At 39.0% G+C, this 16,765-nt stretch overlaps 1 long non-coding RNA gene across 1 annotated transcript; it reads right to left on the bottom strand.

Moving 5' to 3' along the window:
• Positions 1 to 831: 831 nt before the first annotated feature.
• LOC118496896 lies at positions 832 to 16,264 on the bottom strand. Its single transcript, XR_004899458.1, has 3 exons — positions 16,253 to 16,264; positions 4,118 to 4,129; positions 832 to 1,033 (listed from the first exon to the last, which is right to left on the bottom strand). It is a non-coding gene; the product is annotated as an uncharacterized LOC118496896 (long non-coding RNA).
• Positions 16,265 to 16,765: the final 501 nt, after the last annotated feature.

Below are 16,765 nucleotides of genomic sequence, written 5' to 3'. Positions count from 1 at the left end.
TAAATCACAATTCCAGGTAAATTGAAGGTTAAAGACAAAGACAAAAATACAAAAATTTTTAAAGTACACACAGGAGAATGTTCTTACAATGTTAAGGTTTTTAAAAATTCTTTAAGAGTCACACAAAGTGGAAATCTCAAAGAAAGTGATTGATAAATATAATCAAATTAAAATAAAAAACTACTCATCAAAGACATCATAAAAATAAGGAAGAGAAAAGCCATGAAGTGAGAGTGATATATGCAACTAATACAAAGAACTTCCATAAATAAATATTCAAAAAGAGTCTGGCAAAAAGACATAAACAGGAATTTCATAGAAGATGAAATATAGATGTTTGATGAACATTTAAACAGATGCTCAGTCTCATTAGTGATGAATGAAATGCAAATTCAATGAAGCACAATTACAATGTAATTAAAATTACAATGAAGCACCATTTCACTGTTCACAGTTGGGCACACATTTAAGAATGGAAGTAAGAAGTTTGGCTCAGATGGAATAACAGGAGCCATTTTTCCCTGTTAACGGGAATATTAGTCATTTGTCATTATATACTACAGCTGGACAAGTAAATGCCCTGTTTTATTAATTTTTATAGTTTAATGTATTTTAATAGCAAACTTACAGGAACAGTGCAGAAGACAGACAACATTAAAAACATACTTGCATGTAAGACAACTCAGAAGAGTATAATGAATGGATGGAATCTACTGTATGATAAGTATGCTACAAACACCCATAAGACATTTAGTTGCCATCAATAAGACATTTACTTGTTTTAAAAAAAATCCAAATGCTGGCATTGTCCAGAAAAATTTAACAGGCTTATATATTGTTATAAAGTTGAACTGCTTGAAACTTGTTCACTGAAACACCTTGACTTGCATTAATGATTTATGTCCCTGCATATGTATTTAAAAAATTCACATACAAGTGAAAATGGAAAAACTGCCATACCTGATTTCTGTCCCCTATTTTCCACTTGCAATCATATACTTAGGTACCTTTTTGACCATATGGAAAAAGGTATCTAGTGTTCAGAAATACCAATAACAGGAAGAAGAGAATTATTTTTAAAGAATGAAATGTTTCCCATCATAGTGGATTCTTAGGCACGTTCTCCATGTATGTGACATGCTAGCTGGATGTCTTTTGGCATAATTGTTACACATTTGGCATGGACAGCACACAGGTTGGTGTCTTCAAAAAGGCCAACCAGACAGGCTTCACTTACCTCCTGCAAAGGACCAATAGCTGCACTCTGGAAACTCACATCTGTTTTAAAGTCTGAGCAATTTCTTGCACTGGACACTGGAAGGGAAGTTTATGAATCAAAAGTTCAGTGAACTTCTGATAACATCTATTTTCACGAAGTGTCACAGCACCAGGCCTGTAAGGATGAGGTTTCTTCACCTTCCAGTAGAGGGCGCACTCTTGCTAGCAGTTTTGGTAGCCAGGTGCTTTCCCATCGATTCGTTGATTTGTGGGCAGTCTGCTTTGTATGAGCCATGGTATAGGGACCTGTCCTGCAGCAGGCAGGAGCGCGGCAGCCTGGAGGAGGTGCTAGAATTAGAGAGCAACAGCAGCTGTGAACACTGTTTTATTAATTCCTATCCAAGGCACATGTAGCAAAGAGTTAGAAACACTCAAGTGTTCATTAACAATAGGTTGGATAGATTTTGATATATTTAAAGAATAGACTATTAAATAGGGAAAATAAATAAACTGCATTCATCAATATGAATGAATCTCAGAAACCAATGTAGAACTATAGAGGACCATTCTGTGTGGCATGGGAAATGTAGCCTAGCCCCCACTCGGAAAGGCCAGTGGGGATCAAGGTCCAGCACACAGGACCCACACCCATGGATAGGTTCTCCTGTGGGGAATTAGGCCTGCATTGTACTTAGGTTGCTTTGAGGCTTGCTTTTGCTAAAACTCCCTCAGCCTGAATTGAGGCAGCAAATGTTTACTTCATATCTTTAAAGTAACTTTCTAAAATCTGTGCTAAACTTCCCAAGGATGAATGAAACCTGTTCAACCACTTTTCCCTTCACATTTGCAAATATCTTTCTCCTTTGATGTAATTAGCTACATCCTCTCCTTTGTTCTCTATAAAAGGTAACCACCTGAAGTGAACCTGTGCATAGTAAATGAGGACCATCCTCCATGTAATGTGCCCAGGAAAAGGAATAAAAGCCTGTTCAGGCAGGGGCTGTGGTCTTCTCTCACTCAGAGAGTAGCCATGCTGTCCCTTTTTCTCCACAGGTTTTCTGTAGTCCGTATGAATTTGTTCATTGCAGCCACAACACATGGACCCTGTGGGCCTGGGTCCACATCATGGAACACAAACTAAAAATAGTTTCCAAAAGGATAATTATGGTGATTCTACTTATATAAAAGATCAAAGGGGAAAAGCCAATGTCTTGTTTAGGAAAACATATGCCTATGGAACTTTCTAATGAGAGCAAGGGAGTGCCCTAGGGTTGAGAAAAACAGGAATTAGAATCCTCTATTTCTGAAGCTGGATGTTAAGAATATGAGTGTTTGTTTTACTATTATTCTTTAAACTATACATTTGTATTATCTATGCACTTTTCTTTGTGTCATATATTTCTCAATAATAATTGTGCTACATGAGCCCAGGTTTACTTGTCCTCAGCTGCTGCTGGCTCTTCCTCTGCAGTAGGGGAACGATAGGCAATGAAAAGCTTCAGCTGCAGAGGAGGCCCAGAGATTGGCTCAGCCCTGTGACTCATTTTGCCACTGCCTGAGGGACCACTGGCACTGGCTCACAGGGCCTGATGCTTCTTGGACTATCAGGCATTGTGATATGATTTTATTATATCACAGAATAAGCCCCAAAAAACCTACAGTAGTGAAGTAGAAAAATGCATGTGTATCTTGCAAAGCTTGTGTATCAATCAACATGTATAGCATAGAAGAAAAGGTGTGTTTAGCTTTTTTACCTTTCCAGGTTGTAGACATCTGGCCTACCAAATATGGATTTTTGTTCTAACAAAGCAATTTTTCACATGAGTTCCATTCACTGAAACTTTACCAACTATGTTCAGCATGCTATGTCCCCTAGATGAAATAACATCACTTATTTGTAAATTTGGAAGAACAGAATGTTGTTTTAAAGTTCTCTGAACAAAGGGGAACCCCCATAGGATTTATCCAGTAGTAGCCTCCTCACAACACCCCTCAGAAGCCTCTGCAAAGGAGATTTTCCCATGGCCTCACCTTTTCAGAATTACTCCATCCACAGTCAGAGTTGTTCCACCTCCTCAGCCAGTCTGCAGAGAGTTCTATCTCTGACATGGCAGTTCAAAGTCCTGCTCATTTCCCTGCCTTTGGAGTGCACACTTTCTCAGGGTGCAAATATTCAAATTTTCAAGGCATAATCAAGCTTCAAGGAGACACAGTATTTTTAATTCTGAAGATAGTAATCTAAATGGCTCTTTTCTTGCACCAGAGAGTTAGTTGTTCCTGAACTTTGTATTGACCATTTATAGACAGAAGCAGTTACTAATATAAGGTTTGGAGTATATATTTTTATATTTAAAAAATGTAAAAGTCTTAGAAAATACGTGGCATTTTGCTTCAATTTCCTTTTAGTGTACTTGGTTATTAGTACATATAAAAATACATAGAGCCCTGGCTGGTGTGGTTCAGCAGATTGAATACTGGCTTAAGGACCAAAGGGTCACAGGTTTGATTTCCAGTCAGGGCACTTGCCTGGGTTGCAGGCCAGATGTCCAGCAGGGGGCAACCACATATTGATGTATCTCTCCTTCTCTTTTTCCCCCTCATCCCCTCTCTCTAAAAATAATTAAATAAAATCTTTAAAAAATGCATAGAGATATGTATTTAGGCCACTTCTGTTTCAGTACAGGGCATTAATGGTATTGCAGTGATCATAAAAATAAAATGGTCACACATCAAAATAAATTCTACATGGCATTTAAATATGAAATTTGAGATGATAAACTTCAAGAAGAAAATATATTATTTATATTATCCTGATATGGGGAAGGCCTTTATAAACAGTCTTTGACAGGCCAAATTGTGTGCCTTCAAATTCATGTGTTGAAATCCTAACCCGCAGTACCTCAGAATGTGACTGGATTTGGAAAGAGGGCCTATAAATAGGTGATTAAGTTAAAATGGGACCCTTTGGGAGGGACCTAACCCAATCTGAATAGTGTCCTTATAAGAGAAAATTTGGGCACAAAAGGAGACACTAGGAATGTGTGCAAAAAGGAAAAGTCCTGTGAGGATGCACAGAGAGAGAGTGGCTATCTACAAGCCAAGAAGAGAATCCTCAGGAGAAACCAAACCTGATTATACCTTGATCTCAGACTTTAGGTGTACAGGTCTGTGAAGATATAAATCTCTGTTGTCTGAGCCATCCAGTCTATGATATATTTTTATGGCGCCCCTAGAAAACTAATGTGTAAGCATTACTCTAATACCAAACTATCTAGAAAAAGCTTAATGTATTTTACTATATAATGTTAAACACTTACATGTCAAAAAAAGAAAGAACCACAAACTCAGAATGGTATTTGTAACATATTAAACAGAAGTTTGATATTCTGACAGATAACTTCTACAAATCTACAATAAAATGAACATTCTAGCAGAAAAATTGGCAAGACACATAAGCAAGAAAATTTCATGTGAAGAAATACAAATAGCTGCTAGAAAATAAAAAAAATGATTTCTATACAAATTAAAACTAAGTCATTATTTTATTTTTTAATTGTTATTCAAGCACAGTTACATTGTATTTCCACCCGCCCCCCGCCCTCCCCAACTCACCCACCACTACTTCCCACACTCAGTCCTGCCCATATTTGACTTTGTCCATGGGTCCTTTGTATATATAACTTGATGACGTTTTCATTTCTTTCCCTTGTTACCCTCCTCCCCACTCCCCTCTGGTTACTGTCAGCTGGTTCTTTATTTCAATGTCTTAAGTCATATTTTCCTTGCTTGTTTATTTTGTTGATTATTTTCCACTAATAGTTGAGGTCCTATAGTATTTGTCTTTCACCACCTGGCTTATTTCACTTAGCATAACACTATCCAGTTCCATTCATGTTGGCACAAAAGGTTAGAGCTCTTTCTTTCACCTGCATTATATTCCATCGTGTAAATGTACAAGAGTTTTTTGATCCATTCATTTACTGATGGGCACTTAGGTTGCTTCCGACAACTTAGCTATTGTAAATTGTGCTGCTATGAACACTGGGGTGCATAGGTTCTTTTGGATTGGTGTTTCAGGGCTATTAGGGTAAAATATCAGCGGCAGAATTGCTGGGTAAAAAGGAAGTTCCATTTTTAGTTTTCTGAGGAAATTCCATACTGTTTTCCACAGTGGTGGCACGAGTCTGCATTCCCACCAAGAGTGCACTAGGGTTCCCTTTTCTTCACAGCCTTGCCGTCACTTGTTGGTGGTTGAATTGTATATAATGGCCATTCTGACCAGTGTGAAATGGTATGTCTTTGTGGTTTTAATGTGCATCTCTTTGATGGCTAGTAATGCTGAGCATCCTTTCATATGTCTCTGGGCCCTCTGTATGTCCTCCTTGGAGAAGTGTCTGTTCAAGTCCTTTTCCCATTTTTTTTAAAGATTTTATTTATTTATTTTTTAGAGAGGGAAGGGAGGAAAGGGGGAGAGAGAGAGAGAAACATCAATGTGCAGTTGCTGGGGGCCATGGCCTGCAACCCAGGCATGTGCCCTGACTGGGAATCGAACCTGTGACACTTTGGTTCGCAGCCCGCACTCAATCCACTGAGCTATGCCAGCCAGGGCCCTTTCCCCATTTTTAACTGGGTTGTTTGCCTTCCTGATGTGGAGTGGTGTGAGTTCTTTATACATCTGGGACATTAAACGCTTTTCTGTGGTATCATTGGCAAATATATTTTTCCATACATGTTTCCCTTTCTATTTTGCTGATGTTTTCTTTAGCCATTCAAGAGCTTTTATTTTAATGAAGTCCCATTTGTTTATTATTCACTTTATGTCCCTTACTCTAGGGGATATATTGGTAGAAATATTGCTGCATGGAATATCTGAGATTTTTTTGCCTATGTTCTCCTCTAGGATTTTTATGGTGTTGCAACTTATATTCAAGTCTTTTATCCACCATAAGTTTATTTTTGTATATGGTGTATCTTGGTGGTCGAGTTTCATTTTTTTGCATGTAGCTGTCCAGCTCTCCCAGCACCATTTTTTGAAGAGGGTATTTTTACTCCAATTTATGCCCCTGCTCCCTCTGTTGAATATTAATTGACCACAGAGACATGGGTTTATTTCTGGCCTCTCTATTCTGTTCCATTGAGCTATGTGCCTGTTCTTATGCCAGTACCAGACTTTTATGATTACTGTGGACTTGTAAAACAGTTTGATGTCAGGTATGGTGATCCCTCCTACTTTGTTCTTCTTCTCAAAATTGCCGCAGCTATTTGGGGTCATTTATGGTACCGTATAAATTTTTGAAGTGTTTGTTTTATATGCATGCAATATATTATGGGTATTTTAATAAGGATTGCTTTGAATTTATAAACTGCTTTGGGTAGTATGGACATTTTGATTATGTTAATTCTTCCAATCCATAAACACAGTATATGCTTCCATTTATTTGTGTCTGCCTTAATTTATTTCCTAAGTGTTGTGTAGTTTTCTGAGTACAGGTCTTTTACCTCCTTTGTTAGGTTTATTCCGAGGTACTTTATTTTTCTTGTTGCTACATCAAATGAGATTTTTTTCCTGATTTCTATTTCTGATATTTCATTGCTGGTGTAGAAAAATGCCTTTGATTTCTGAATATTGACTTTGTATCTTCCTGTTTTGCCAGTCACTTATTAGGTTGAGTAGTTTTTTGGTGGAGTTTATTGGGTTTTCTACATACACTATCACGTGATCTGCAGATAATGAGTTTTACTTCTTCCTTTCCAATTTGGATGCCATTTATTTTTTTTTTTTACTATGTTGAATAGAAGTGGTGAAAGTGGACATCCTTGTCTTTTTCCTGATCTTAGTAAGAAAACTTTCAGTTTTTGCTCATTAACTATGATGTTGGCTGTAGGTTTCTTGTGTATGGTCTTTATTATGATGAGGTATGCTCCCTCTACTACTACTTTGCTGAGTGTTTTTATCATAAATGGGTGCTGTACCTTGTCTAATACTTTTTCTACATCTATTAATGTGATCATGTCATTTTTGTGTTTCTTTCTGTTTATGTGATATATTAAGTTTATTGATTTGCAAATATGGTATGATCCTTGCAACCCTGGAATGAATCCCACTTGATCATGGTGTATGATCTTTTTAATGTATTGTTGGATCCGGTTTGCCAATATTTTGATTAAGATTTTAGTGTCTATGTTCATCAACAATATTGGTCAGTAGTTTTCTTCATTTGTTGTGGTTTTACCTCATTTTATGATAAGGATGATGTTGGCTTTGTAAAAAGAGTTTTGGAGTCTTCTGTCTTATTGGTATTTTTGGAATAGTCTGAGAAAGATAGAGGTTAATTCTTCCTTAAATGTTTTGTAAAGTGGTCCTGTGAAACCATCAGGTCCAGGACTTTTGTACACTGGGAGCTTTCTGATTACTGCTTTGATTTCATTAGCTATTTTCTGTCTGTTTAGGCTTTCTGCTTTTTCTTGACTCAGTTTTGGAAGATTATATTTTTCTAGATATTTGTCCATTTCACCCATGGTTTCAGATTTCTTGGCATATAGTTATTCATGGTAATTTCTTAAAATCTTTTGTATTTCTGTGATGTCAGTTGTCATCTCTCTTATTTTATTTCTGATTTTATTTATATGGGTCCCCTCTCTTTTATTCTTAATGAGTCTTCTTAAAGGTTTGTCAATTTTATTTATCTTTTCAAAGAACCAGCTTTTGGATTCATTGATCCTTAGAATTGTGCTTTTAGTCTCTATGTCATTTAATTGTGCTCGGATCTTGGTTGTTTCCTTCCTTCTGCTCACTCTGGGTATTGTTTGTTGTTGTTCCTCCAGTTCCAGTAGATGTAGGGTTAGGTTGTTTATTTGAAATGTTTCTATCTTTTCAAGTAGGCTTTAGTTGCTATGAACTTCCCTCTCAGGACTGCCTTCATTGTGTCAATAAGTTTTGAATTCTTGTGAGTTCATTTTCATTGTTTCTAGAAGCTTTAAGATTTCTTCATTGATATCATTATTATCTGATCCATTGTTTAATAGCATGCCATTCAATCTCCATGAGTTTGAGTGTTTTTGAGTTTTTTTCCTTGAGGTTTGTTTCTAGTTCCAGTCCCTTGTGGTCAGAGAAAATGATTGATATAATTTCAATTTTCTTGAATTTGTTGAGGCTTGTTTTGTGTCCTATCATGTAGTCTATCTCTTTTAAACTATTCCATGTGCATTTGAAAATAATGTGTATTTTGCTGGTTTGGGGCAAAGTTTCTACATATATCAGTTTGATCTAGGATATTGTTCCATGCCACAATATCATTGCTGATATTTGGTTTGGAAGATTTGTCCACTGTTGATGGTGGGGTGTTAAAATCCCCTACTATAAGTGTGTTGCTGTCTATATCTTTCATGAAGTCCTGCATGATTTTCCTTATATATTGGTTGCTCCTATTTTGGGTGTGTATATGATTATAATGTTTACTCTTCTTAATAAATCCTTCCCTTGAGTACTATATAGTGTCCTTCTGTGTCTCTTCTTATGGCCTTTGTTTTGAAGTCTATTTTGTCTGATATAAGTATTGCTACCCTGGCTTTATGTTCTGTTCATTTGTTTGGAATAATTTTTATACCTTCACTTTCAATCTGTGTAGGTCCTTTGTTCTGGAGTGGATCTCTTGTAGGCAGCATATGTGCAGTTATGTTTTCTTATCCAATCAGATACCCAGTGTCTTTTGATTGGAACATTTATTCCATTAACATTTAAGGTTATATTAATATTTATTAATTTCCCCCCTTTGTACCTGTGCTCCCCTCTCTCACTTATTTTCTTCCTCTTAAATAAGTCCATTTAATATGTCTTGCAATGCTTTGTTTTTGGAGGTGTATTCTTTCAGCCTTCCTTTGTCTGGGAAACTCCTTATTTTGCCTTCCATTTTGAATGGGACGCTTGCTGGTTAGAGTAGTCTTGGTTGCAGGCCTTTGTTTTTCATTACTGGGAATATTTTTTGCCATTACATTCTGGCTTGTAGTGTTTCTGTTGAGAAATCAACTGCTAGCCTTATCTGGGTTCCTTTGTATGTTAGTTCCTGTTTCTCCCTTGCTGAATTTAAGATTCTCTCCTTCTCTTTACAATTGGGCATTTTAATTATGATGTATCTTGGAGTGGGCCTCTTTGGGTTCCTCTTGTTTGGGACACTCTGTGCCTCCTGAACTTGTGTGGCTCTTCCCCCCTCTGGGTTAGGGAACTTTTCTATCATTATTTTTTAATACAGGTTTTCTACCCCTTGCTCCTTTCCTTCTCCTTCTGGTATTCCTATGATTTGAATGTTGTTGAATTTCATGTTGTCTTGCAGTTCCCTTAAGCTATCTTCATATTTTTTGGCTCTTTAGTAGTACAGCTGTTCTTCCTGGGTGTTTCTTTCTACCTTGTCTTCCAGCTCTCTAATTCGGTCCTCTCCTTCATCCAGCCTGATTGTAATTACTTCCAGTGTATTTTTTATTTTTATTTAGTTTTTCAAAGATTTTATTTTAGTTTTTTAGAGAGGGTAAGGGAGGGAGAAAGAGAGGGAGAGGAATGTTAATGTGCGGTTGCCTCTTGCACACCCCTACTAGGGACCTGCCCCTCAACCAAGGCATGTGCCCTAGACTGGGAATTGAACCAGTGACCCTCTGATTTGCAGGCCAGAGCTTGACCACCAAGCCACACCAGCCAGGGCACCAGTGCATTTTTTAAAAGATTTTATTTATTTATTTTAGAGAGAGGGGAAGGGAAGGAGAAAGAGAGGGAGAGAAACATAATGCATGGTTGCCTCTCATGAGTCCCCTTTTGGGGACCTCATCCACAACCCAAGCATGTGCCCTGACTGTAAATCAAACTGGCAACCCTTTGGTTTGCAGGTTGCCATTCAATCTACTAAGCCACACCAGGAAGGGCACTTCTAGTGTATTTTTTACTTCAGATATTATATTCTTCATTTCTTCCTGGTTCTTGTTTATAGATTCTATTTGTGTTTTCATACTGTCATAGTTCCTTCTCAGTTCCTTGTGGTTGACAGTGAGTTCCTTAAACATATTTATAACCATTCTTTTTAATTCTATATCTGATAGTTTGCTAGACTCCATTTCATTGTTCTTTCATTGGGAATCTTCCATTCCTTTTGATTGCATGTTCTTTCTTTGTCTCCCCCTTTAAGGTGACTCTTTTTGTTTATTTCTGAGATTCCAGATGCTCTGCTTTGCCAGCTGTCTTCCTAAGGTGAACTTTTGTGGTGGGGGTTCTGTGGGGCCCTTTGATTTCTTTGTCTGGATGCTCTAGGGTTGCTCTTTCTTCTGTTTGTGTGGGCTCTCTTGTTGTACTTGGTCTTTACCTATTGGTGGCTCTTTGTTGGGGGGTTCTCCCCTGCAGTCAATGTACTGGTATTCATAGCTCCCACCTTGTGTTGTATGCTATTGTACAGGTATTGGTTAACAAAGCAGTATTACCAGACAACCAAAGCTGTCTTCAGCAAGAAGAACCCCCCTACCACATCAGCATTCTCAACCACAATTGAACTAAGATTAATAAAGGTGAAGAGAGATTATGGATATTATGAAGTATGACAAAAGGAATATTAGATAACTGAAAGAAGAAAAAATGTTGTTGTGTGGTAACAGGGGGGAGAATTGATAAGATTGGGATAGAACCTAGGCAAAGAAAGGGAAAGAGCAAAATTTACAATGTAAGTAAAACACAAAAGGGTGATACAAACACTGGGGTAATAAGAGGGAAGTGTATACTATGAGGTTTTAAATAAAATTGAAAAGGTACTGGACTAATAAGAATGAAATTGAAGAAAAACCACAGCAGGGTTAATATCAATGACAGTTGAATGAAGTTTAATAAAGGTGAAATGGGAATAAGAATATTGTAGAAAAGTGAAAATTGAATGAGATGTCTATAGCAAAGAAAAATTATTTTGAGAGGATAGGGGAAGCAAGTTTAAAAGAATAAGGAGTAAAGCCCAGGTTGAGATGGGGGGAAAGAAAGAAAGAAAAAGAGAATAACAAGAGAGGGAAAACAGTGAAATAAAATTCCTTACTCAACTGATCAGGGACAGGGGGAAGGTGAAATGCAGTAAGAGAGTGGGAGTACTCTATGGAATTTAAAGAACCAACAAGTAATGAACAAATAGGAGATCCTTTGGAGAAGAATCACAATAACTGTGATATTTCACTCAACTAGCCACTGTTTATGAAAGGGGAGAAAATAGTAAGACCATTTTTAGAAGGGAAAAAGAATGTGAGCTGTCTTAAGAAAGAAGAGTGCTTATGTGAGTTTAGATTGAGGAGAAATAGTGAGAGTAAGGGATAGAAAATTGGCATAGTGTGAGAGAAAATAAAGTTAACTACAACAGTAATGAAGTTCAGGAAGATTGCAAAATGGATTAAGATCAGAGAACTGTTCTGTGTGGGATTTGGAATAACAATAGTATGACAAAAAATATACAATCTGAATAAAAAGAATAAAAAGTAAAAGACCAAGAGTAGTGTGTTATTTTGAATACAACTGAAGAAGAAAAAGTAAAATACAATATGTAAGGGAGAATAAAAAAGTAACAAACAATAAAAACAAACAAAACAAAAAAAATAATGGAAAGATGAGAAATAAAAAAATGTGCAAGTTCTGAAGGGCTGGCAAAGTGCAATTTGTCTCAGCTGTTGGTGTTCACCTTCTGGCTTCTTTCTGGATAGTCTCAGGTTTTCTCACAGCTCCAGTCTTATTGTCTTACTCTTAAAAAAACAAACAAACAAAAAAAGCCTCCTGATGACTTTACACCTGCCAGTCCAGTTTTGCAGGTCTTCCAAAATCCTGCAGGCAGAAGGGGGCTGGGCTCTGCTTTTTTTCCCCTTTCCCGTGGTTCTTGGAGGGTGGGGGCTCAGTCTGGGCTACAATATTCATAGGTGCCTAGTTTCCAGCCCAGGCCTTCAGAGTACTGTGTGGTCTACACTGTCCACTCTGTGCATTTGTGCAAAGCTGGTGCCAATATTCCACCTCATTTTGCAACCCTTGGATTGGTCAGAGAGGTGCACTGAGTGGGAGCAAATTGTGTCCCTTCCCTTCCTTCTTTGCTAGCCTTACTTCTGTGTAAGCATGAGGTCCCTGCAGAGCAGCTCAGTTTCTATATTGAAGGAAATCTTTCTGGGGGCTGCTGCTTCTATAGTCCCTGCTTCCCCATTTGGGTCAATATGTGAGGTACACTTGTTACAGGGTGCAACCAAGAGGGGGGACCCCAAATGGGCATTTGAAATGGGGTCCAGAACTCAAGGTGTTCAGGAAATATTAAGATGTCCTCACCAACCCCCCACAGGTGTGGGTTGGGGGAAGGGACAAATGGAGCAGGGTCACTGAGAGCTGTTTTGCATATCAACAGCCTTGCGGCTACCCTCTGGCATGGTTATTTAACATATCTATAACCTTTAACTGGTTACATAGATATGTTAAATAGCTGTGGCCAGTGCTCTGAACCAGGGGAATGGAAGTAACTTCTCCACCAAGACGTAACTGAGGGGCAGGTCCCCCGAGTTACAGCAACCTATGTGGGAGCTTGGAGATGATTGGCACCATGGCATGGGGCCACACCTGCCCAGACTCATGATGGCAGTCCAGTAAAGCTGTAAGGATATGAGTTCTGGCATGTGAGGCCGAGTGTGGGAGGAGTTGGAAATGGGGTTGCAGAGGAAGATTGGCGTGGGGATTTAAACCCAGACACGGTGGCCATTGGAGAGAGAACCATGTGGCTGTGGTGGTGCAGAGAGGATCCAACTATTGAGAAGGGGGAGAACCATGCGTCTTTAGCAGAGTGAGGACTCCCACACTCTGCTGGGAGTGAGAATCACCATGTGGCTTTAGCAGAAAATTGCCACTCGGCTTTGGCAGAGTGGCAACCCCAGCTCCCCGCAGCTTTGTGGAGAGAAGCACGCAGTTTTGGCTGAGTGGGGACTCCTATGGCCCTGGGAGAGAGGACCACGCGGCTTTAGCAGAGATCCTGGCAACACAGCTGAGGGTGCCAGGAACCCAGGGAGGTCTCCCAGTCGAGACGGATTACTGGGATGAACCGGAGACTGCCTGAGCCACAGACTTCTATTTCTTTTCCTGAGATACGGTATCCCAGAATGGGCAAAGGGGGAAGGAAGGACTGTGCATGTTTGTGGGTGTTTTAAGGGACTTTAGGATTTTGGTGAAGATATTAGGTCACTACTTTAAGTCTGTATAGTATTAAATAAACATTTCCTTTCCTTTTCACTAATCTCTGGCATTGAGAGACGTCTTTCCTATAGGCGGTGGACATAACAGAGCTGGGGGCTTCGTTCAATAATAGTATATTGTCCCAGGCCCCCCTTGTTGTGCTCTGTAACACCCTGAGTGGGAGCAAATTGTGCCCCTACTCCTCCCTCTTCACTTACCTGGCCACTGCACAGTGAGGTTCCTGTGCACGTGGCACCTATTTTTCTTTTATTAAGAGATAAGAATCCAACATAAAGTAATATCATATATAATTAATGAAGATTGTAGTTTCCATCCTTTGCAGATCTATGTAATCTAAAATCCTGTCTGCTTGGCCTTCTACTGGCACAGATTAAAGAACTTTAAAAATGGTTTCTGTTTGACTTTTGACCTAGAAATTTCAATTCTTACTTCTGGGAATTGCATCAAATAAGTAATTAGGTGAAATATTTTGTGTTAGGTTGGAGTTGCTCAAGAAACCAGATGGACGCATCGAACTACAGAGCAGGGTTTATTAGCAGGGAATAAGAGGGAAAGTGGACCCAACCTAGGAAGGTTGGGGAGCCAACCAAGGGAGGTTAAGACTCACGCAGTTGTTCTTAAGGCAGGGTTTTTAAGTGCAAAAACCCCGAAGGGTAACTGGTTGGGGTGTGAAAGTCTGATTGGCTAGAGCTGGTTGCTAGGTGCCATTTCTGCTGTCCATTGTTCTTGATACATCTTGTCAGGCTCAAGTTAAAGCTATAACCTGTTATGCCAGATAGGCTGACCCCAGACTCTAATCTTAGCCAGGTGTCTGTTTGTCCTGGGTAGGGTGAGCAGGAAGTTTCCCAGGCAGGCATTTTCCCATGCTATAGTTTCCCACGGTATAGTTTTCCCGCCTGGTGAATTTCCATTCCTCCTAGGCCTACCTAGGTCTGTCATTTTAATTATACAAGTTTTTAACCTAAAATGAGAAATAATCTTAACTGTTTCACAGTAACAATTTGGTTACTAATCATAGTACCAAGCATAGTACCTTTCATATCATGCAAATGTTTAAAACAGAAAATATTAAAAAGGATAATCTTATAGGTAAACTTTCTGGGTTGTAGGATTGATTACAGGTGAATTTAGGTTTCTTCATGTTTCTCAATATTTTCAAAGTTTACTATAATAAATATATTCTGGTAATAAGAGAAATCTATAAAAGTCACTAAAAAAAAACCCCACAAAACCCACAGGAATGAAGTTGCTGAGTCCTGAGTTGAGCAAGTAGAAAAGTGCTATGAGAACTGAACTTTCTCTGGGCATGGAAGCTCAGGAATCAGACTTGCCTTAGTTTGGATGTTGGTCAGTCATTTACTATCTCTGTGATTTTGGCCACATTACTAAAAGCACCAAATTTCAGTTTTGTCATCTGGAAAACAAGAAAAGCAGTAGTACTTTCTCAGAGGTTTGTTATGAGGATTAAATAAAATCCTGGACATAAAGGGCACTGGGTGGGTACAGAGGAATGGTGCTTCCTACCCTGCTTTCCAACCACATACAATGAAAAATAGAGCTTCGGCTGGAAGTAATTAGGTCACTGTGGATGTGATAGGGAACTCAAGACTTGGAAAATTTTAGCTTAAGGTAAAGAGTTATAAGTCTAGCAAGTAATGTGTATGTTAAAGCATTTGTTTCAGAAACTACAGACAAGCCCAGTCCTGGCTCCTGGGAAAACAGCTAACCTCCTGGGGCACTCACTGCTAAAGACTACTGCCTAGGGACAACTGGAGGCATCAGGGCCTTTGTGTTCCAGGGAGAGACAGACAATCACCCTCCCCTGGGAACAGCTAACTGCCCAGGACAGGAATGTTGCAGCCAACTTCTTTATTCCACATGCCCCAACCTCCCCCACCCCACCCCCACTGCCCCTGCTACAGTTATAAAAATGTGGTCTGGAAAAAGAAGAAAAGATGGTCTGTTAGGGTATGAACCCACCATCTTCTCAAATCACTGAGCATCTGAATAAAGCACCCATAAAGATTCAATCACTGTCATTGCTTACTGGGTTTGGTAGTGACAGGCAGCTGGAACACTGGTCTGTTTTCTAGTTTCAGATACATGGGGATGTAGAAGTAGAAATAGGCCATGAGAGATGAGAAAGATCTGAAGGAGGACTAGAACACAATGGATATCCCCTGCTGATTTAGATAACTAGTAATTATCACTAATGATACACTGTAATTATTGAGGATGGCTCTGTGCCCTTACATATGTACTAATACCTACATTATCTCATGTAATTATCCATATAGCTGTATGTTACAGTAGCATTGTCATCTCTATTTTAGAAGTAAAGAAACTGAGACAGGTGCCCTGTCCAACACCACACAAATAAGAAGGGCTAGCACTAAGATTGAATTTTTTGTGTAATTCAGACAAACCTTTTGTATTTCCTATACACATCCTATTTCTAAGTGAATGAGGCACACTTGACACAAGTACAGCTTAATTCATATTTGGGTGACTGAGGGAAGTAGTGGCCTCCCACTTAATGATGTGAATGACGTGATAGTTGACTGGGGCCACAAGCTAAGGAATGTGGCAGGCTCCACAAGCTGGAAATGCAAAGAACAGATTCTCCCACTAAAGACTCCAGAAGGAGCACAGCCCAGCTGACACCTGGATGTTACATTAGCACAGTGAGAGACTTCTGATCTCCAGAGCTGTAAGAGAATAAATCTGTGGTAATTTGTTGCAGCAGCAATAGAAAACAAATACAAATAGTAAAGTTATCTTTTTATTAACAGTGAAAATTTATTATAATACTGGCAAGTGGAATTTCCTTTATCATAGAGTTAGAATGAGGAATTGTAACACTGATAATATATTCCTTCTGCAAATCAATTTAGAAGCCACTCTACTGAGAAAGAGCTGTAGGCAGATGCTAACAACCTGGTGGAGGACAGTTGGAGACTGTGAGCAGGGGAGCCTCTGTATAAGCCAAAGAAGGAGGGGCTGTGTGCCCAGGACCTTGAAAGGAGCTCCTGAGGGCATCTGAGCTATGTAAGGAGATGCCCAAGAGGCCTTTCTGAAGTCTTTGCCACTGCACCTTAACTAGCAGCTGAGCACAGTTCCCAAATAATGAGTGTTGGAAGCAGGAGGGACAGCTTATTGGTGAAAGAAAAAAAGTTAACCAGGGAAGATAACAACCTTATATTGTAATGTGTTTTTTTATTTTTTAAAGATTTTATTTATTTTTGGAGAGAAGGGATGGAGGGGAGAAAGAGAAGGAGAGAAACATCAGTGTGTGATTGTCTCTCATACGCCCTGAACTGAGGA

This window comes from Phyllostomus discolor, chromosome 9 (assembly GCF_004126475.2).
Source record: "Phyllostomus discolor isolate MPI-MPIP mPhyDis1 chromosome 9, mPhyDis1.pri.v3, whole genome shotgun sequence".
NCBI classification, from domain to species: Eukaryota; Metazoa; Chordata; class Mammalia; order Chiroptera; family Phyllostomidae; genus Phyllostomus; species Phyllostomus discolor.
Note: the sequence above shows the minus strand (reverse complement) of the source record. Positions and strands in the feature narration are given on the sequence as shown.